This window comes from Eleutherodactylus coqui, chromosome 11 (genome assembly GCF_035609145.1).
Source record: "Eleutherodactylus coqui strain aEleCoq1 chromosome 11, aEleCoq1.hap1, whole genome shotgun sequence".
NCBI lineage: Eukaryota > Metazoa > Chordata > Amphibia > Anura > Eleutherodactylidae > Eleutherodactylus > Eleutherodactylus coqui.
In genome coordinates, this window is record NC_089847.1 from 38,323,342 (window position 1) to 38,345,703 (window position 22,362).

Here is a 22,362-nt window from a genome sequence, read left to right on the forward strand (position 1 = left end):
CTTAAAAATCTGCAGGAAGTTTTTCAATACATTTTATGGTCCACTAATTGAAAAATAAAAATCGTCCTGTAAAAAACAAGCCATCAGAAATCTACACTGATGGAAAAATGGATTTCAACTTAGACCCCAAGCATCAGTTAGATCATAAGTTACCAAAAATATCAATATTGTAATGTGTTTTCCTCTCCCTGCCACAGTGAGAACTTGAAGGGGTTAGCCCAATAGGCCCAAAGAGAGGTTAGTGTAGTGTAGGTCCCATCTACAAGAGGTCGCCTTGTCGTGGCAGATGGGCTCACATGTTTTGATCAAAATGTGTGCTAAGAACCTCACGAGTTTATGTGTCAGTAGATATAACAATAATGTCATTTAAATTCAGATATTAATTACTTGCAGTAGTGCTGCAGCTGCTTGTATTGTCGCAGCCACGGCATATATGAACCTGCGCGTTCAATTTGTTGGTAGGAAGTGCAGAGTAAATCTGTTTTTTGATATATTTAAAGCGGTGGCTGCCTCCATATTTCTCATGCACCCTCTCCACCCATGTGTCCCACATCCTCATTAGAGAAAGTAACTGAACCCCACTTTCCTGAATGCATTTGGTCTATGCAGCATTTAATGTCTGTACAGTATATTTTTGGTTCATATTGGGTACTGGGTAAAGATTGGTGTAATTATTAGTCAGAAAAGCTTAAGTGGTTCGGGTTGTTTGCTCTTTTCTAACATGCTTAAGTTGGACAATCCCTTTAATGTCTTCCTATTAAGCCTTGCCACATGCAGGACTTTGAAAGGAAGAAATCCATAGCAATCCTGGGAGACCTTCACAAGGCCCAAAGCTATCCTGGTTACCGAACGGTACCCCATGATCTCATCACAGGGGCCATTCAGGATACAGAAGGAGCCTCCTCCCTATTTAGTAACAATGCCCCTCGTGACCCTCTTACAGTTATAATGCCCATTAGACCCCCTTGCAGTGCTATCTGTTATATGCATTTGGAAAAAAAAAAAGCACATACTGACGTGCGTCTCTTCTCCCATCTCTCGGCCTCTGCTGTCTGCGTCACACAAGACTCATTCCAACTTCTAAAAAAAAAAATATATACTCACCTTGTCCTGGCAGACGGAGTTCAGCGCGGTCGGCCTGCAGTGGGTGTGAGTGAGAGCTGCCCCTGATTGGCTCAGCGCTGAGCCAATCAGAGGCAGCTCTCACTCACACCCACTCACACCCACTGCAGGCCGGCCGCGCTGAACTCCGTCTGCCGGGACAAGGTGAGTATATATATTTTTTTTAATTTTACAAATTTCTGGATGAATTGCAGGGAAGGGCTTATATATTTAAGCCCTTTCCGACAATTCATCCCGCGATCGCCCGCAGCGCATTGCTTTCAATGGAGCCGGCTGTATTGCCGGCTCCGTTGAATTCAATGCGCTGGACAGCTCCGGCCCGTTTCTATTGAAACGCGGCTAGGAGCAGTTTTTTTGGGTGATTTTTCGGCCCCGGTCACGTGATTTGCGGATGTGCATCCGTCATGCGATCCGCAAATCACGGTAAAAAACGCCCGTGTGACTAAGGCCTAACAGAGATATTCGGCATGTGTAAAACAAAAGTATACAAATGCCGATCAACCTGCTTCGGGATCAGAACTTGTTACATCTGGTCAAAAATTTGGCCGAAGTAAAAGGACTCCAACCATCTAGGATTGGCAAAACCAGCTGGTTGGACGGTACTAAGCAACCAATGTACAAAATAATTCCCTAGTGGGGAACTTATTAACACTAGACATGTAATTCTGTATCCACCTGGATATTATAAGGGTAAATGTAGTTGTGGTCGGCACTCTGCTGTCGCACAGAGAAACCAAGCATAAGGAACATAAGTGTCAGCACTGACGCCTGGTGGGAACTTGATTATTCGAGCATATGGTAATTTCTCAAGGTTTAAAAAAAACAAAAACAAAAAAAAAAACAAGATTTTTGTAAGAACTTATCATAAAATCTCTTTTTTGTCTTTTTCTTTGGGGGATACAGCATGACCATGGGTATAGCTTCTGCCACTAGGAGGCGACTCTAAGCATAAAAAGTGTTAACTCCTCCCACGAGCTATAACCCCCTCCAAGCATCATGCTAGCTCAGCTTGTATGCAAGCAGTAGGAGCGGCCAGTAGGATATGATAATAGATAATAAATAACAATAATCAATCTAACACCAAGTGCGACCGAACTGAGAACACTCCAACCAAGAGAAGCATATGTTACCGTTCTAATACCAGACTGGGTGGGTGCTGTGTCCCCCAATGAACAAGACGAGAAAGAGATTTTATGAGAAGTTCTTACAAAAATCTTGTTTTCTCATCTGTATCATTGGGGGACACAGCAAAGACTTTGGGATGTTCTAGAGCAGTACCCAAGGGGATGGGAAAATAAAAGAAGCCGCAGGTGTCAAGAAGCATAACCAGCTTCTTCACCGCGACCAGCGTTAACTGAAGCCTAAGCATCCAGCAAGCTCAGAGACTGAGCATAAAGGAGCCGGAGTAGCGGTCCCAACCCCCCACCGGGAGAAAGCTCTCAATGCAGAGTTTCAGACGAGGCACCTGCTGTCCGAGTAACATGTGCCGGAACACGGCTAGAATGTGCCTGACATGGTGATCCTGTACCGCCGCGGAGCGGAGTCAGTGTGAGGCGCCCACGAAGGGCACGACTTGAACTGACAAGAGGGCCAGACGAAAGCCAAGGCGACTCTGACACTGCGTCAGGGCTGCCTGCAGGGAGCTGCAGGAGGGGCAACGGGAGCTACCGACAGGTAATGCTCAACCCAGTCTGGAGCAGACGAGGGAAACTATGTGTCCATCCATAAGGAAGTTACCACAGGTCTCAACAAGGCCGGAGTAATGCCGGCAAATAGTTTGAACGTTCTTGTTCAGAAGACGAGATAATCTCTGCTGGATGTAATCTTGTACTGTAGACAGCGTACTTAGTAAGTGGCACTCGCCGGCCGCTGTCCGCGTGTCATCCTGGGCTCGGACACTGCGGTACGTCTGCCTGCAGGCAACTGCAGGAGGGACAACAGGGAAGCTACTGACAGGCAAGGCTCACCCTGGTGTGGAGCAGACACGAGGAGCGATGTGTCCCAAGACTCCCTGTGCCAGTACTCTGTCCGTATGGAAGGTACCACAGGTCTCAGCAAGCCTGGAGTTAAGCTGACAACCAGTTCTAGCACTGTTGTCCGTGACACAAGATATTCTCCGTCTGGATGTAAATCTCGTATTGTAGCGAGAGCGTACTTGGACCGTGGCTCTGGCCCTCCCTGTCCATGTGTTATACTGGAATCCAACATCTGCGGTGCGGCTAGCTGCAGGGAACTGCAGGTATGGGAGGAACTACAGGCGACAGCAAGCCCAGAATCACGCTGAGGTTGGATTGGGCAGGGAGGAAACGTGACTATGGCGTAGTAGTAGGGGGCCATAGTGTTTGGGGTGGGGGAGGAGAAGCTACCTCAGAGCATTGCCCAACACTGGCGACTTTGGAACACACACAGGCTGCCTCCTGGTCTCCGCCATTGACAGCAAAAAAGACCGCAGGCGGCATTATACAGGAGACACGCGCGACCGAATATCAAGCTGCGCAGCAAAACCTATAGATAAGTCGCATGGTGGCAAAACACATCAGGCACACAGTATGGAATGCCAAACGGTAGCAAAATAACGCACGTTGCGCCACACAGCGGCATACCTCACAGGCTGCTTGGCGCTACGCCTACATGCCGCTTAATAAATAGGGCACATTGCAGCGGCAATATAAACAAAATGGACCGCAGCCATAGAAACAAGTCGGCCCACGGCTATAGAACCTGGCGGCTGACTGTCAAATGAAATTTCCGTCTCGTGCAACCACGGGTGCGAGGTGGCGGTAAAGGCAAGCGATTAAGGCATGCTGGAACGGCGGCGAAAAATTAAAAATGACCGCTGATGGAACACAGACCACGCAGTAGCGGCAAAACGGCTACTGCACAGAAGGCCCAACTAGGAGCCCCTTTTTTATTTATTTATTTATTTTAATTTAGTAACCGGCCACCCCTTACACCAGAGTGGGGGCGCCACTCATGAGGCCCACAGACCTGCCACGACAGCTAACCAGCCTGCCGCGGCTGCAGAAGTTTTTAGTAGGCCCATAAAACTGAGCTAGCTTATGCCTGCAGGAGGGATGTAGCTAGTGGGAGGAGTTAATACTTTTTATGCTTAGTGTCCCCTCCTACTGGCAGAAGCTATGCCCAAGGTCTTTGCTGTATCCCCCAATGATACAGATGAGAAAGAAAGGTTTGGGATATTTGGGTTGGACTGCCTGGCGACAAATGGTTTCAATAAACTACTGGAAAAAAATTTGAGTATTGTTTTTTGCATTTATATTGACTTTTTACTGAATTCTAAATTGTCCATTTTTTAAAATGTATTTTTATTAGCCATGCGTCATTTTGTGATCCTTCTATATCAGTCTATTAATTAGGTTTTTTGGTTAGGTTATAAATCCCAATAATATATACCTATCTAATAATATATGTAATTAGTTATGTGTAGTTTTTATATTCAATGGTTCTGTATGTTACAACTATTCATATTTAACCCCTTAATGACGCGGCCTTTGTTTCCCCCTATTTTCGTTTTATCATCCCTTTTAAAAAATATTAACTCCTTTTTGAATCCATTGACATAGCTGTGTGAGGGCTTGTTTTTTACGGGGTGAGGTGCATTTTTTATTGGTACTATTTAATGTACCAAATAATGAACTGAAAAACGTAAAAAAAAATCCTTGGGTGTGTCCTGTTTCTACGGCGCAAAAACTGCAACAAAATGAGACGATACCTTTATTCTATGGCTCAGTACGATTACTATGATACCAAACTTGTATGGTTTTTTTTGCTGTACTACTTGTATTTTTATTCAAAGACATTTCATTTTTTGATATTATTTTCTTCTGAGTGCGATAACTTTTTTATTTTTCCGTCGACATAGTTGTGCGAGGGCTCATTTTTTGCTACTTCCTGTAGTTTACGTTGGTACCACTTGGGAACAGATACGACCTTTTAGTCGCTTTTTATTGCATTTTTTCTTGGAGACAGGGTGTCCAAAAAAGTACATTTCTCGCTTACTTTCTTTTTTTTCTTTTTCTTGGACGACGTTAACCATGCGGGGTAAATAATGCGTTACTTTGATAAATCACACTTTTACGAACACAGCGATACCAAATATGTAGTTTTATTTCATTATTTAGATTCTTTTATTGAAAATATGGCAGAAGGTGTTTTTTTTAAAACTTATATTACTTGTTTTTAAAAAATTAGTAAAACTTTATTGTTATTTTTGCTTTTTTTATAGTCCCCACAGAGAACCACAACATGTGATGTTTCCATCGCTCCTGCAGTATGATGTAATGTAATAGCATTACATCATACTGCGATTGGGCAGGCAGTCTATCAAGCCCCCCCATGGGGATAGCTTGACAGGCATACTGCCAAGACAGTTACGGGGCCTTTCAGAAGGCCCCCGGCTGCCATGACACCCGCACGGCTCCCTGCGATCATTCGGTGGATTTAAATGCCTTTGTCAGAATTGACAGTGGCATTTAAATGGGTAACAGCCGGGATCGGCCACCTGGCCGATTGCAACTCTTGCCGCCGAGTGTCGGGTGTAATAAGCAGCCTGCATCTGAGATGTATTAAAAGAGATAGCCGTGCGATCTCTCTTCATACATACCCCGACCCCGCAGGACATAACTGTACATCCTATAGCGGGAAAAGGTTAATGTTTCCCAAATCCTCAGCATTTTAACAATGTTATAGTTATTGGACCAGGAATGGACCATACCGGTATTAAACATATTGTTTTGACCCCTAGTTCCCGTGGAGACAAGATGCACCAGTACCTATTAAATGTGAACTGCACAATGTTATATCACATAAGTAAATTCTACCACACAGGGCGGAGTCTGACCGGCGATGTAGACGGCCGCAACTCCGAGCAGCTCCCAGAGAACCCTGCAAAAGATCCTGTCAGCGGGACTCAGAACGGCCGAAAAACGGCCACAAGTAAAGCGACAGCACAGCGGAGACCATCGGAGAAGGAGCGGGCACTAGAGGAGAAGATGCCGCGCGGCAAAGAGCGGGGAAAGATAGAAGAAGCCGGCGGCCGCCAAAGACAAGATGGCGCCGGCGGGAGAGAGCCGCGGACACTCATACCGCGCCTCAGTACAGCCAACACGGAGGCAGCGAGGAAATTAGCACGGTATGCCAGGGAGGAGAGAGATGGAGAAGAAGAGGAAATAAGCCCGGGGCAGCAGAGGGGAGACACAGAGGAGCGGGGGAGCCCACAGATAAGAAAGAAAACGGCGGGAGCAGAAAGAGAGGAGGGAGCCATATGTCAAGAAGGCAAAGTAGAGGGGAGAGGGGGCAAAGCAAGCAGAATAACAGACCCTAATTTAGAAGAAAGCAAGCAAGACAGTACTGCACAAACATCTGAAAATAAAAGACAAGACACTGTGCCCAAAATGATAAACTCCAGCAGCAGAGAAATAAACAGTACAAACACAGAAAAATACTGCCTGCAGGATGATGCAAGCAACATAAATGAAACAGACCAAGAAATACAAGATGGCATGCGCATCACAAGCATACCTGAAAACAGGGCACAAAAAGGCATAGATAATGCAAGAACATGCAATAAAAGTACACAAGACAAGACAAATAATATGAGTACTACAGACAACCGCATGCAAAACAGCAAAAACTATGCAAGTACAACCGCCAGCTGCGCACAAGATACCATAAATAACGCAGGTGACCCTGACACAAATAACCAAGAACCAAAAGATGCAAGAGGCGTCAGAGAACCCACGCTAAAAGACATTTTTGGAGAAATCACCAAATGCAATGCATCGCTGAATAATCTCAACATGCAAATGGGTGCGATGCAAACGAATGTAAACCTGCTGCGACACGACGTGCAAAAAATAGCAGAGCGTCTGACAGAAACCGAACAACGTGTAAGCGACGTGGAAGACGCAATACAGCCAATGCAACGAGATATGGAGAAAAACCTGCAAGATATACAATATCTACAGAACAAAGTAGACGACCTAGAAAATAAGTCAAGAAGGAACAACGTGCGGATTGTGGGCCTCCCAGAAAAAGCGGAAGGAAGAAACCCAGCAGAATTCATGGAAACATGGCTGACTGAACTATTCGGAAGAAACATCCTCACCGCGATGTTCGCAATTGAAAGAGCCCATCGTGTCCCCACACGGCCCCTCCCCCCAGGGTCTCCCCCAAGACCAATGATTATGAAAATATTACACTACAGAGATCGTGACATCATACTCCAAAAAGCCCGCGAGAAGGGCGAAATCCAATTTAATGGCGCAAAAGTCTCCTTCTTCCCGGATTTTTCTATGGAGATTCAAAAGAAACGCGCAACATTTATAGAAATAAAACGCCGACTGCGAAATCTACAAGTGCCATACGCGATGTTATACCCCGCCAAATTGAGGGTGGCGGCACTGGGCGCAACACACTTCTTCGAAAGCCCAAAGGAAGCCGGCACCTGGATAGATCACAACGAAATGGAAATCCGAAGGGGACAAACACAGCGCAAATCACCGCGAAGAGATAATACTTAAAGAAATGTTTAATTTAAGGGACCCCAAAATTTTTGAGAGGAGCTTCTGGGAAGACAGGACACATCGTTCGGAAGAATGAAGGACTGGTACCCCGATCCGAGTGGAAGACAATGGATCAGTGAGTTATATGTTGGGGATGTTCGTTGTTTGGTCTCTCTCTCGTATGTTGGGGAAATGTTAAATAATATACAGGTAGAAGAGGTAATGATAGGCGGTAGAAACATAGGACAGGGGGGGGTAAGGGGAAAGAATGCTAGCATAAATGTACAGATGATAAGAATACTGGAAATAACAGAAATATGTAAGGTAAAAGAAGATACATGCAAATGCTGGAGGCGGAGACGGAGAATGGGTAAAACTGTATGCATATATGTGGGGAGGGATACGGGCGTAATGTTGATACAGAGATATGGCTCCTCCCAGTGCGGCTCACTCACAGACATAATAAAGAACAGCAAACACCAGAAAATAAAAACCCTGAGGAAGGTAAAGAGCAAGAACAATGAGTAGGAAAGTCAGGATTGTTTCGTGGAATGTGCGGGGCATGAGTGACCAGACGAAACGCTCGGCAATATTACAGGTAATTAAGGAGCAGGGTCCGGCTATTATATGCCTGCAGGAAACGCACTTGTCTAAAGAAACCATAGATACACTCAAAGTGGGGGGAATGGGACAAAACTTCCACTCTACACATACAAGATACTCCAGGGGGGTCAGCATAGTAGTGCACAAAAACATACCGTTTAAATGCCTCGCGCGAAAAATAGACCCAGAGGGCCGATTCATATGCCTACACTGTAGGATATACAATTACACATGTATCCTGGCCTCGGTATACATCCCGCCCCCATATAACAACACAGTAATGCGGCAAATAGTAGGATTTACAAATGACATACCAGATGCCCCAATCCTAATAATAGGCGACTTTAACTCGGTAATTAACCCCGCACAGGATAGACTAAGGACAGAAAATATAAATGAGGAAAGGAACCTAACATCACTGGGCCGATTGTTAAACGAAATATCACTAATAGACATATGGCGAACACGACACCCCACAAATAAACAATATTCATGTTATTCGTCCACACATCAATCCCTATCCAGGATAGACCTAGCAATAGGGAACACTAGGCTATACAGTGACATAACCGCAATAGAATACCTGCCGAGGGTTGTTTCTGATCACTCCATGCTACGCTTAGATCTACAACATAGCAACGCCGCCAACTACACCCAGAGACGGTGGAAATTAAACCCGCACTGGCTAAATCTATTAAATAAAGAAAATGGGAAAATAGCCCTAACGGAATATTTTGAACTAAATAAAGGCACTACAAGTGTGACGGTCAGCTGGGAGGCCATGAAAGCATACATGAGGGGGGTCTATATACAGCAGATCACACAGGCAAAAAAGGGACACAGAGAGAGAGGGCAGAAACTACAGGTAAAAATGAAGGAAACGGAAGAAAATCACATAAAAGAGAATACCATAACAACACTTAACATATGGAAAGAAGCCCAGGAGGCACTTCATAAATATACACTAGAAGCAGCAGCCACCAAAAATGGGTTCAGGAAGCAGGCATACTATGAGGAAGGAGAAAGAACAGGGCACATGCTGGCAGTCATAGCCCGAGCACAAACTAGCCCCACATACATTATTGAATTGAAAAACGTACAAGGCGAAATTGTTAGGGACACAGCATCCATAAGAGAGACTGCGCGGGAATATTACTCCTCCTTATACTCCTCAAAGCTGGATAAACCAACAGAACAAATTGAGGAATATCTGGAGGGGATAGCAACACGGAGGCTGACGGAAGAACAGAGAGAATTCTTAGATGCACCAATAGACTTAGAGGAACTACAAGAGGCAGTGAAAGATATGCAAAACAACAAGGCCCCAGGGGAGGACGGCTTCCCCATAGAATTCTATAAACAATACGCAGATATTCTATTGCCACACCTGTTAGAGACAATGGAGGAGGCAGAACAGAAAGGAGAACTACCAAAAACAATGAGAAAGGCCAAAATAACAATTATATTAAAACCAGAAAAGGACCCCCTGTTGATGGACTCATATAGGCCAATATCGCTGCTGAACGCAGACGTTAAAATAATAGCTAAAGTCCTAGCTAATAGACTATCTAGAGTGGCCCCCGCCCTGGTGCACCCGGATCAGAGCGGGTTTATACCAGCAAGATCAACAGCAACAAACATCCGCAGAGTATTCCTAAACTTACAAATACCAGTAGACAACACCGGAGATAGAATCCTATGTTCATTAGACGCAGCTAAGGCGTTTGATAGCGTCGAATGGCAATACTTATGGAAAGTCTTAGAAAAAATGGGATGCGGCACAACATTTGTGAGACGGGTAAAACTCCTATACACTGGAGTGGAGGCGGATGTACTCGTTAACGGGGGGTCCTCAGAGACATTTCCATTATACAGAGGGACAAGACAGGGGTGCCCATTGTCACCTCTCTTGTTCGCACTAGCAATAGAGCCCCTAGCGTGCAAAATAAGAACACACCAGGGAATAACGGGGTTTCAAAGAGAAAACACAGAGGAGAAAATTGCCCTGTACACAGATGATATGCTGCTGTTCCTGGGGGATAGTGGAGAGTCCCTAGTGTGCAAAATAAGAACACACCAGGGAATAACGGGGTTTCAAAGAGAAAACACAGAGGAGAAAATTGCCCTGTACGCAGATGATATGCTGCTGTTCCTGGGGGATAGTGGAGAGTCCCTAGAAACAACTATGCAAACAATAAAAGAATTTGGGACTTTCTCGGGACTATCCATCAACTGGAATAAATCGGAAATACTCCCAATAGATAACCCCGAGATGCAAATCACTAACAGAGAAATAACCCTGAAATGTACACCAACAATTAAATACCTGGGAGTTAAAATCACCAGAAAAGTCAGCGAATACGCAAAAATAAATTTAGAACCACTCATGGAAAAGTGGAAACAAAAGTTACACATATGGCGCAAACTGCCTATGACAATTATAGGAAGAGCGAATTTAATAAAAATGATATGGATGCCGCAACTGCTATATCTAATACACAATGCCCCCCACGGGATAACACAAAAATTCTTTTATAAAGTCAGGGGACTATTCAGGGAACTTATATGGGGGGGGGGGAAGACGCCTAGGATTAAACTGGAATTGCTATATAATTCCAAAGAAAAAGGCGGACTGGCCCTACCCAATCCGTTTGCGTATCTCATGGCCTCCCAGCTACAACACCTTAGGGCAGACCTGGGCAAAGCACGGCCCGCGGGCCACATCCGGCCCGCTGAATAGCTCGGACCGGCCCGCAAAGAGTGTCCTGGTGACTCACCAATGAGTCCGGTGTCAGCAACGGGAAGCAGCGAAACTATGCACTCCGAAGCCTTGTCCATTTTGTTCACTTCTGTGCTGTGCTAATAGTTATTCAGGCCTTACTTATTCAAGCACCTCTACCAATGACGTAGGCTTGAATAACTTTATTAAACAGCACATAAGTTAACAAAATGGACAAGGCTTCGGAGTTTGTAGTTTCACTGCTTCCCGATGCTGAGTAAGTGATGCCACTGTAACTTCTGAGTGCCAGGATGCTCGTTGCGGACCTTGGGGAGTGCCAGGACAATCGTTCCACGCTCGTCATTGGTAAGTGTCAGGACTTTTCCCTTTGCATTGTAATTAGAATAATAATACTAATAATATTCACTTTTTAATCTCTCTTCTTGGGGCAGCTCTCTGTGCCCTCTCCTAGGAGCATACTACTGTGTATTAAAAAAATCTATTTTCCGAGGTTAGCTGTTAACCCTTAAATATGGCGGCTAACATTAAAAAAAGAAAAATTGATGCAGAATGCCGAGTTTTTAACAAAGAATGGACTTCTAAATATCTATTTACTGAAACCAAAGGTAAAGCTGTGTGTTTAGTTTGTGGAGAGCAGATAGCTGTATTTAAAGATTACAATTTGCATCGCCATTATGAGACTAAACACGGAGAGAAATACAAGAACTTGACGGAGGCAGAGCGGGCACGGGTATCTGAAGATTTGCTAGATATTACAGCGCCATTCATTTTCAATGGCGGCCGTATTCTGGCCGCAAATCGGGCGGCTGGAATACGGCCCCATTAAGGCAATGTGCATGGAGCCTTCGTATGTTGGTCTGGCCCTCTAAAACCATTCCAATTTCTCATGTGGCCCCATGGGAAAATTAATTGCCCACCCCTGCCTTAGGGGGTGGGAGACGGAAGAGGTACAGGAAGCCAGTTTCGGGATCCTTAAAGACTTCTTTGATGGGTCACATTTGTTTGAAACTCTGGAATGTGGAACATTTAAAAGAGATGGCCAGAACGCCCCCACACTATTACTTATACACAAAGTATGGTGGAAGGCCAGAGATATGCTTGGTATAACAGGCTGTACACAACACACCCCCATATGGAACAATCCACATCTACCAGAGATTAACAAGCTACAAGGCTTCCAGGGATGGAAAAACAGGGGAGTCAGAAGGATGGGACAGATACTGGAGGGGGGAGAGCTGAAAACACTTGAACAGCTAAGACAGAACTACGACATTCCTAATAGGGACTTTTACAAATATTTACAGCTTAGGCATGCTATACAAGCAGAGAAGAGCACGGCAGAGATAACAGTGTCAACAAATGCAGTGGCGGACATAATAGGGAAGGCTACCACCACAGCCGGGAAAATATCTATATTATATTCCTATATACAGGATACGGTTAATGCACACAACCCGATACTAACAAAAGCAAAATGGGAAGCAGACATAGGTCCCATTGAGGAGTCGCACTGGGAGGAGATCCTGCAAATGACACCCAAACTATCTCTAAGTGAAGCGCACAGAATATCACAAATATTCCTAATACATAGAGTTTACCGTACTCCGGCCTTTCTGCATAACATAGGTATAAGAACCTCCCCAATATGTGTAAGGTGCAGGGCCCACACGGCGGACCTAATCCACATGCTATGGAGATGCCCGAAACTGCACAGATACTGGGCGGAAGTACGGGATGCAATAAACGCAGCATTCGGCATAGACATGGATTTCACACCATACGTGTGTATCCTAGGATATACGCATGACCTCGTGTTAGATGATAATGAAAAACTGGCGGTATCCAGACTATTATATATAGCTAGAAAGACAATAGCTCAACACTGGCTAGATGAAGAGCCGCCTACGCTAGGGGAATTCAAAAATAAGGTCAATCAAATTTTACCATGGGAAAAAAGTATATATACTAAACGCAAGACCAGCCAAAAATACTATGATATATGGCTGAGATGGATACACGCCCAGAGCCAGACGAGGAATGATGGAACCAATATATGAGAAGTGGGGGGGGTGAGCCGTGTGGGTTGGCACCAACGGGTTGGGGATCTGACCCGGGAGAGGAGAAGAGGTAAATAAGACACAGTAAAACAGGCATATGCCATATATAACGTTTATTGAACAAAATAGAGCTGCTCACAAGACTAGTATACTGGAAAAACAAACTAGAAAGAATTGGGAGGACAGGATAAGATAATATAAAGGGGAGAAGGAGAGACCAGACAACGGGCAATGATATACTGCTACCCCTTGTAAGTAGCAAAAACAATCACCGAACCAATAGGATGACAAGAAAAAGAAGACAAAAGAAGATAAGCGGCACGGAGAATGAAGAACAAACAACGAAGAATGAAGAACAAACGACGACACTAGAAACTGTTAATACCACCTAAGATAGACTGAGGAGATACAGAGACCTGTCATTTAAAGGACTAAATGTCGAGAGAGAGACTTTAGGGGCGGGGGGAGGGGGGAAGGGGTGGGAGGGGGGGGGGACAGGGGAAACAGTTATAAGTACAAAAATGCTACAAAGACATGTAAAAGATGAAAAGTTGAATAAAAATATTTTCAATCAAAAAAAATAAACATATTCTTTTACTTATCAATGCTGTACAAACAACAACAGTACAAGTTTTAACTCTCAGGATGGCTAAATAGCTAAGAGATATACACACCCCGCTGGAACGCACCGTTTGGAGTTCATGACGCTCCAGGGACGCCACTCAATGTTCAGTGGAATGCACGCTGGAACGCAGCATCATTCCATGGCGCCGTGTGACGTGAACTAAGAGCGCCCACTCGGGATAATGTTCCATATGTCTGATATCAATAGTTACATCACAACTACATGCAGCGACAGCACCCACGCGAGCGAGCTCGGGGAGACACCTCGTTCATATAAGGCTAGCAGTAACGGACGCCAGCGTCACCATGTTATGATGCGTGGCATCATCAATGTGGGACGTACCGCGAGAACAGCGCCAGTACACCACTCCCCTATGAAGGAAATACCAACTAGTATAAAAGTAAGTCCTGTTACCCTCTTTAGTATGCTTGATAAAGGGGCACATACCGCCCTGAACCACGTTGCATCATCTGTTTCATTACCTGTACCCAGTGATTTGTCTACCTACCTGTATTTATTGCTATTTGGTCAATTAAAATCCCCCTTTCTGGATGACAATTGTTTTGGATAAACTTACCTGGCCTGCAGTCCATTTGGGGAGGTCTCAAGGACATGAGAGCTCCCATCTAAGTAAGTTTACCATTTATCGGACTGTTTTTATGTTATCCTTATGAGCGCCGGACAACCAAACTAAACTAAATTATAGAGCTTACAGGGCAGGTTCTGAGGAGTCCGGGGGTGTCGTTTTTAAACTCACCCGGCTTGTTTCTGCGCCATCATATGTGGAAGTGGCACAAGTAGACTCATGTCTGCAGACTGTGCAAGGAAATACATATTGCTCTCTATGGAAGTGGACACACAGCTGTAGAGATGAGTCCGCTGGTGCCGACTTCCATGGGGAACAGCAGGGGAACAGGAAGCTAGGTAATTATATCATTCTTGGGCCCCTTGGAACCTACCCTACGAGTAGTAGAACTTAGTTTATGGTGCTTTTAGGTGGTGACAGATTCCCTTTAAAATGTTCCCATACATATTATATGAAGATCAATTTTAGCAGGACCAGACTACTATTTCATGTGTACGGGGATGTCCCAACTCTACCCTGACAAGGGTAAGTGCGATCAGGCATGATGGATCTCAACATAGCACTTCCTACGTGTGTGTCAGAAGGAATAGCTGTCACCCAGGCAACCATTTGGTCAACTACTGTCTAAGGTGTGAGACCAGCGATAGCCTTCATCATAAACACATGCAATACGTAATTGAATTGCAGACATAAAAAATATGCAAACTTTCCACAAGAAATAAAAGAACTCACCAAGCCATAGAAATCCGGGGATCCAGATAGTTCAGCTTGGAGGACGAGGCCATCTGTTTCTTGTCTTCTCTGTCAGTCTCCTGTACCTCCAAGTTCAGCAGCTGCTCTTCCATTCTCCCGACAACTTTCTTCTTGCTTTCCAGAAGTCTAAGATGAAAGGAAGTCATCAGGTGCCGCATCCATAGAAAGATTTCTCCAAGTGACTGTTAGGGTAAAGCCGTACATTACGGATCTGACACTGATTTTCGCAGTGGCAAAATCTGCACTAAGTAGTGCCAAGATTTTGTGAAGTCCCATCTACATTGCTTGTACTGTGACACACCGCAGATTTACCGCACACAATTCAGCAGCAGTAAATGCGTATTCTACGTCTGGCCTTACACTGAGGGTGGTTTGCCACACAGCGCTTTTTGGAATAACTCAACTGCAGTTCTTTGAGGCCAACCCAGTAATGGATTCCAGTAGAAAGGAGGAATCTAAGTCCTTCGTTTAAAGGAATTGTATCAAGACCTAAAGTTATCCCGCGTCTCCTGGATAGGGAATAACCTTATAACTGCAGTGGTGGTCCAACCGCTTGGACTCCCACCCAGCCCGAAAATAGAGTTTCTGAAAATCCCTACATGAATGGAGAGGAGATTGCGCATGTGCAGCACCATTCTATTCATTCAATGACAATGCTGAAATTGTATAAACGCCGAGCAATCTCCAGTGCTGTCATTTAAATGAATTGGTAGTAGACCTGCAATATCACTGCTGTGGTGGGACCATAAGGTCCCCAGTTCTTGAGATCAGTGGAGGTCCCAGTGGTTGGATCCCCACAGTCAAAGTTTTCACCTGCACCAGTTTTGATGAATTTTCCTCCCAGCATCACATGTCGTCATTACAGCTCGTATGAACTGATCATAATGGTAGCTGATATACGGAATCCTAAGGATTAATACACAGGGGGATCTGGAAGGAAAAATTCCATTAGAAATAGCTGCACGCTCATTTACATGGTGCACACCACAATCGTAACCCTATTATGATGACAATTAGGGCATCCTACATACTACACCAGCTTCTCCAGGTCATTTCCCTCAGCTTCTTTCAGCGCCTTCTTTGTTTATGAAATTTGTTCTTTTCTGGCCTCAATCTGTAGAAATAGAAGAGAAGACAAAGGGGTTGTCCAGTTGTAAACCACTGATGACCTGTCCTTAAGATAGACAATCAATAGTAGATTAGTGGGGTTTGCTGCCCGGACCCCCACCAATCTGCTGTTTGCTGGGACGATATGCTTGTACACTAGCTAATCTCTACAAGAAGCATACAGCTCTGTTTCCACAGCAGTGGCCCGGCCTCATATTGCAGGCTAAGTTCCCATTGAAATGAATAGCCTTAAATACCAAACCTCCCCACTGCAGTGGGAACAGAGCTGTCTGCTTCCTGCAGAAGTCATATGAGAGCAGGTGAGCATCGGCCGCTGAATAGCTGATCAGTTGGAGCCCCATCAATCTACTACTGGTGGCCTAGCTCAAGGATAGGACAGCAATAGTTTACACATGGACAACCCCTTTAAGTAAATTGCACTACGTTATTGGTATAAATGATTGGAAACCAGAGGCTGAAACCCGTGCAAACGCAACATTTCCTACAGTTGAGGCTTTGCTACAGTTAAATTCAGTCTATACAATCCTCTGCAATCCAAGTCTGGACCCCAAGATGATACATTGTAGCAAACTGTCAGCACAGAAGATAGATTGATACTGACATTTAGGACACAGAGGATTGAGTAGACTGGATACACAGCTGTGGAAAATATTACGTTTGTACATGCTTTTAGTCTTTGGATGTAAAGAAGAAAGATGAAACAATACCTCTGCAGCGCCACCTATTGGATGGCAGCATTCTTTTAAATGAATGCTTGACCCGTAATATATAGTTATATAAAGGGTTAAGCATTGATTTGAAGGAATGCTGCCATCCAGTAGCTGACGCTGCAGAGATATTGTTCCATCTTCCTTATGTACATATTACCCAGAAGAGGATGGATGGCCTTATGCATCTCCTCACTCACCTTTTTGGTGCTCTCTACCTAAGGAGTGATGTTACCCCTTCCGAACTGGATGTAAAGAAGAATGTTCCCCTTTACTGACAGCAAAACGATGATCTGACACAATGAGTTAGTAAACAAATTGTAGAACTTTCGTTACACAATGGTGGATCAGCCATCTGCAGCCGGCGGCTCTCCCGCTGTTCTGTAACCGCAGTGTGATGGGAGTTACATATCACAGACCACTTTATGTAGTAGTACAAGTATATTGTTAGGGTTTTATATAAATTAAGCTTCAATGATATAAAACCCTAACAATGTACTTGTACTACTACATAAAGTGGACTGTGATATGTAACTCCCATCACACTGCGGTTAAAGAACAGCAGGAGAGCCGCCGGCTGCAGATGGCTGATCCACCATGTTATTGGTGACTGCGAGTGACATTATATTTCCTGCCCACCTCTGATCTCTTTCCTTTGGGTTTCTTCGCATTTTTGATGTTTTGTAGCATGCGACATTGCGAGTCAAGAACCTTGCGGGCTTCGCGAAATGCCCGCAACTTGTGATGTTTTGCAGCCTATGTTTTCCTAAGGAGCCTTCCTCTCTGTTGCATCGTATGAAAATGTGCGGTGTGATGAACCTTTTACAGTAGGAAATCCTATTGGAAGAGCCCTAAACTAAGCCCTAGCTGCAGAAAACAAAAACACTTACATCACCTAAGAAGCGCTGTCAGCTCCACTGCATCTTCTCCCCGATCCCCGACACTTGTCTTCAGGCAAGTCTTCTGGCTGGGGATTGGAAATTCCCCGCCTCCAGGAAACGCTGGCTCTGATTGGCTGAGCACCACACAGCAAATTATCTTCCTATGTATAATATGACCAAACGGACTGGGACAGAAGACCTCTTGGGAGCGGTGGGTTTGCGTGGAAGATGACCACTTTGCTGTCTCTGTACGTTGGTCTGCAGGGATTCTGTAGACTTGTTGCATCAATGATGATCTCTGATGAAAACAAGTGTAAGATTGACTCCAACAACCATCAGAATAAAGGATTCAAGGAGGCAGTCATCACAAAAAAGCAGAGATTCGGGACAATGTGCCATCAAGCTGCTGTCAGGAGCTGCACACCAACTGTGGACAATATAAGGACCATTATCTGCTTTGCAACCAGTGATTACGACTGCGGAGAAGACAAATACATTGAAGGAGCAGAGCTGAATTCACTGAACACACCAACGTGTTGTGCGATTAAGGCTAGGGCCACGTGGCGGCACGGGTGGCAAGTTGCTGCGAGCCGCAGATCGACAAAAGTTCCAGTCTTGGTGTCTATTGTTTTGCGAGCTGCAGGTGGCAAGAATTTGTGAGATGTGCTGCAACCGCATTGGCACTAATGAGAGACTGAAGTGGAAGGGTTACACAAAGATCTTTGGTCATGTGACCCATGCTGCCGTGTAACCATAGCCTTAATATTGATAACTCGCTTGGCTCTACTACATCTCTACACAATAATCATGTTTTGAAACCTTGGAGACCATGACGACTTATTCCCTAAGAGGAAAATCCCTTAGTAGGCAGCCATATGTGTTTTCACGACCCCCAATACTATATCTGTATGCAGCCCACCGTGTGTGTATAAAGCCTAGGGCTCCAGTGGCCATCTATATCGTTAACTGCTGAGCATGCAGCAAGACGTGACAGCTCTCACCTCCCAAGTAAAGAACTTTTACACGGCTTGTCCCACAATTGGGGAGTGTAAGAAGTACAACCATCAGCCAACAAACAAGTCAACGCTCATTTGTCCGCTGATCCTTGACTTTCAACAAGCATAAAATTGCTGACTGGTCATCTGTATGTCTCCCTGTGTGAGCGGGTTTGGTACACAAAATGGCCCTGGAATAAAACTATAAAGTGGACCCATATTGTAGCTGGGGCCAAATTAGCAGCAAGTGGGATGAACACAAGTAGGCAGGCGTCAGCAAACCGCCAGCTGCAGCACTGCTGACTGTAGGAGGGGAGAAATCTATGCGGCGTGGATAGCTCACTGCAGCAGATCTTCTACGAAGCACAGAACATGTTAGAGCTGCAGGTATATATTAAGGTGCCACCTATTTCTACCCTTTAGGCCTCCACCACATCAATGATCATCATCGGCTGGCTTCTCTTAACCCCTTATTGTTTTCATGTCCTGGGTGTTTGGGCTTCATTCTGCAGGGCCGTGAAAACACACTGGCCCTGTAGAGCAAAGCCCCGGGGTTGGGATTGTGACAGCTCCCGCCTCTAAGCTACCGGAGGTACTGAATAAAACCACTACAAGGATTAATATAACTAATAACAATATATGACAGCCAAAAAATACCTACAGACTGTGACCACATAATACCCCCAAAGTGTTACTGAAAAAAAGTATACAAGGACCAATGTTACACCCATACTGTGGCCATAGAGAGGTAGATACCAGTTCACAGCACCAGTATAATGGATCTCGACAGACTGTGTAAGTGATTGTAGTATATTAGCTCCATTAATCACTGGTGATGTCCCCTTTAATTGGGGTGTTTCACTTTTCCTTTTCTTCTCCATCCCGCTCAGACCACAATCATGATTTCTCCTTCACACATATTTGTCTCTGCAGAATTTGACAGACAACTTTAACTCTAATTTTACCTTTCCATATCTCTACACAATGCCACCATTCATGTTGCTCCAGACAGTAATAATGCCATATCTGCCACTTAGCAATTTAAGCTCCTTTTTGTGCTCATTGTAATCCCCACATAGTAGTGCCAATATTAATGCTCCCCACACAGAATTTGTTCCCCCTGTTATGCCACCACTCAGTAATAATGCCCCTCCTGGTGTCCGTTTAGTAATAATGACTCTCCCGGCCCCCTTTCAAAGGGTTTGTCTGCCCATTTTTTCACTGATGGCCTATGCTCTGTATAGATCAGTAGCAGTTGATGGACGGGGTCTGCCGCTAGGGAACCCCGTCCATCAGCCCTCTGCTCAGTATAGCAGGCCGGATGCTGTAATAAGAGCACAGGGAGGTAGTACTGGCAGAAGAGAAGCAGGAAGTGAAGCCTCAGTGTGGCTCTCACATTGATTTCAATAAATAAAGCCAGCGTTCGCACTTTCTTCCCCATCATCTTATGACAACATTTGGCCCGCTGCACTGGACAACAGGCGGGATGAATAGCTGATGGACAGCAGTAGACCCTATCTATCTACTATGGATGACTTGTCCAGAGCAAACTTCAACAGTAAAAAAATGGGCAAATAATCCCTGTAAGTAATAATGCCCCTGGCCCGTATTTATTAATAATACTCCTCCTGGTGTTGTTATAGTAATAATGTCGTTTGTGTCCCTTTTGTGGTAATAAGAATGCCTATTAGCCCCCTTGCAGTGCTGCCCGTTATATACATTAAAAAAAACAACACAATTACTTACCTGCGTCCCCCTCCTCCGGCCTCTGCTGTCTGCATCTGTCTGCAAATCTCACAGTTTGGCCGCACCGAAAAACTGCAAGATTTCTGTGGGAGAGCCGCAGCTCCAATGCCTGCGGCATTTTGCCCTGGCTGCTGGCATTCCGCTGCGGCTTTTTCTCCCCATAGAGAGGAGTGAGGCTGCAGTGGGGGAAAAAAAAAAAGAATTGAGATGCTGCGGCTGTCAATTTTGCCCCGCATCTCCAGTTCGGCCCGGTTTTGCCGCAACGGATTGGCTGCCCCATGTGGACGAGATTTTTGCACAATCTCGTACAGATGGCTGGCTAATCCTGGGATTAGGTGCCGCAGGCGGACTTGTCGCACAGAATTTCCGCATGGAATTTCTATGGCAAATCCGTCTCTTGTGAACCCAGTCTTACAGCACAATTACCTCCAGGGATCACAGGTGATGTCATATCTGATTAGTGTTGTTTACTTTTGGTTTTCATCTGTAGTCGGCCCAGAACAATTTGACAATTTCTTCCAGCCATCATTTGTTTCTGCAGAATTTGCAACAGACCTCTTTAGCTCCACGCTTCCCCAGCACATGCGCAACATATGCGCAAACCCCAAATTCTGCTGCCCCCTTTTAACAGTGCCAACCAGCGGCTAACCCTAATAAATAATCTCACACACTGTTCACCAGCCTCTCCTACCACAGACCACTGCATGTACCACGCTTTCTCACAGACTGCTGAAACCCCTTAGGGTTCTGTCCCCTCCACATCACACAGCACTCTCATGGTACCCCACTTATCACATAATGCAGAAAGGAACAGAACAAAAAAGGGTCTCGGCGCTCCAGCAGGAAAGACCCGATGTAATCCTCCGAATCAGCAGTAATGGTCCTTATTCCATAATAACACAGCACAACGTGTTTCGTTGCAAGAACCGCGACTTTCTCAAGTACAATGAACTTACACTTCTTTCATCTATTTAAACAACATTTAGAAACTCATATATCCATAAATATTGTTTGTGGCAAATAATAAGGATCTTGAAGGAATCTATGTGACATCTATCCTCCATGTGTTTGAGGGCGATTTAGGATGGACTATTGAAACTTCTGGCTCATCCTTACCCAAGGAAGCCTATTCTCTGAAAGGCTCTGTATATGATACATGGAGGCATACATTGGATTGGATATTTCTTAAGGTTTATAGAGAGAATCATTTGACCCCTAGAGGCTTGAGAGTGCCTATAGGGTCAGATTTCCCAGGGATGAAGAATTCTCTGGTGAATGGAGTCTAATGTTGGGCACTTTTTCATCATTAATGTTAGATAAGTCGATTGCAAAAAGAACAGACTTGTCTATTTCTGGTTTTAAATCAGTCCTAGATTTTGGGATGCACAGCAGTAGAGAAGAAATACTGTATGCTATTAACCATATGTATAGAACTGAAAAGAATATATGTATGTGTAAGATGAAAAAACTAATCCGTGATTTGAGAGATTTCAATACCAAATCTGGACTCTCTAAGGATTTTACAAAGAAAAAAGTACAAAGTAGCCGACCTCAGAGGTCACATAGATCTAGAGATATGATTATTGAAGATCCTAATGAAAGGAGAACTTCTGCATTCTTTCCCCTGCATTTGGTTAGGGTAAACTCGGGTATATACTAATTATAATCACTCCAATAGGAATCCATACTGGAAAAGGAAAGACAAAAGGTATGATCATGTAGGAAGGACTGAGAATAATAGAGAGAATGAAAGAGAAGTAGATTATGGTAAAGATAAAAATCTAAATTTTTCCATAGAGAACAAGGTAGTAGATTTAGATTAAGACAAATAGATAAATTACCCAAAGGTAACAATAGGACAAATAGAGATAATATGACACAAACGGGGTGGAGTAACT

At 44.6% G+C, this 22,362-nt stretch overlaps 1 pseudogene; it reads right to left on the reverse strand.

Moving 5' to 3' along the window:
• Nucleotides 1-18,040: 18,040 nt before the first annotated feature.
• On the reverse strand, nt 18,041-18,124 carry LOC136582935 (small nucleolar RNA MBII-202; annotated as a pseudogene).
• Nucleotides 18,125-22,362: the final 4,238 nt, after the last annotated feature.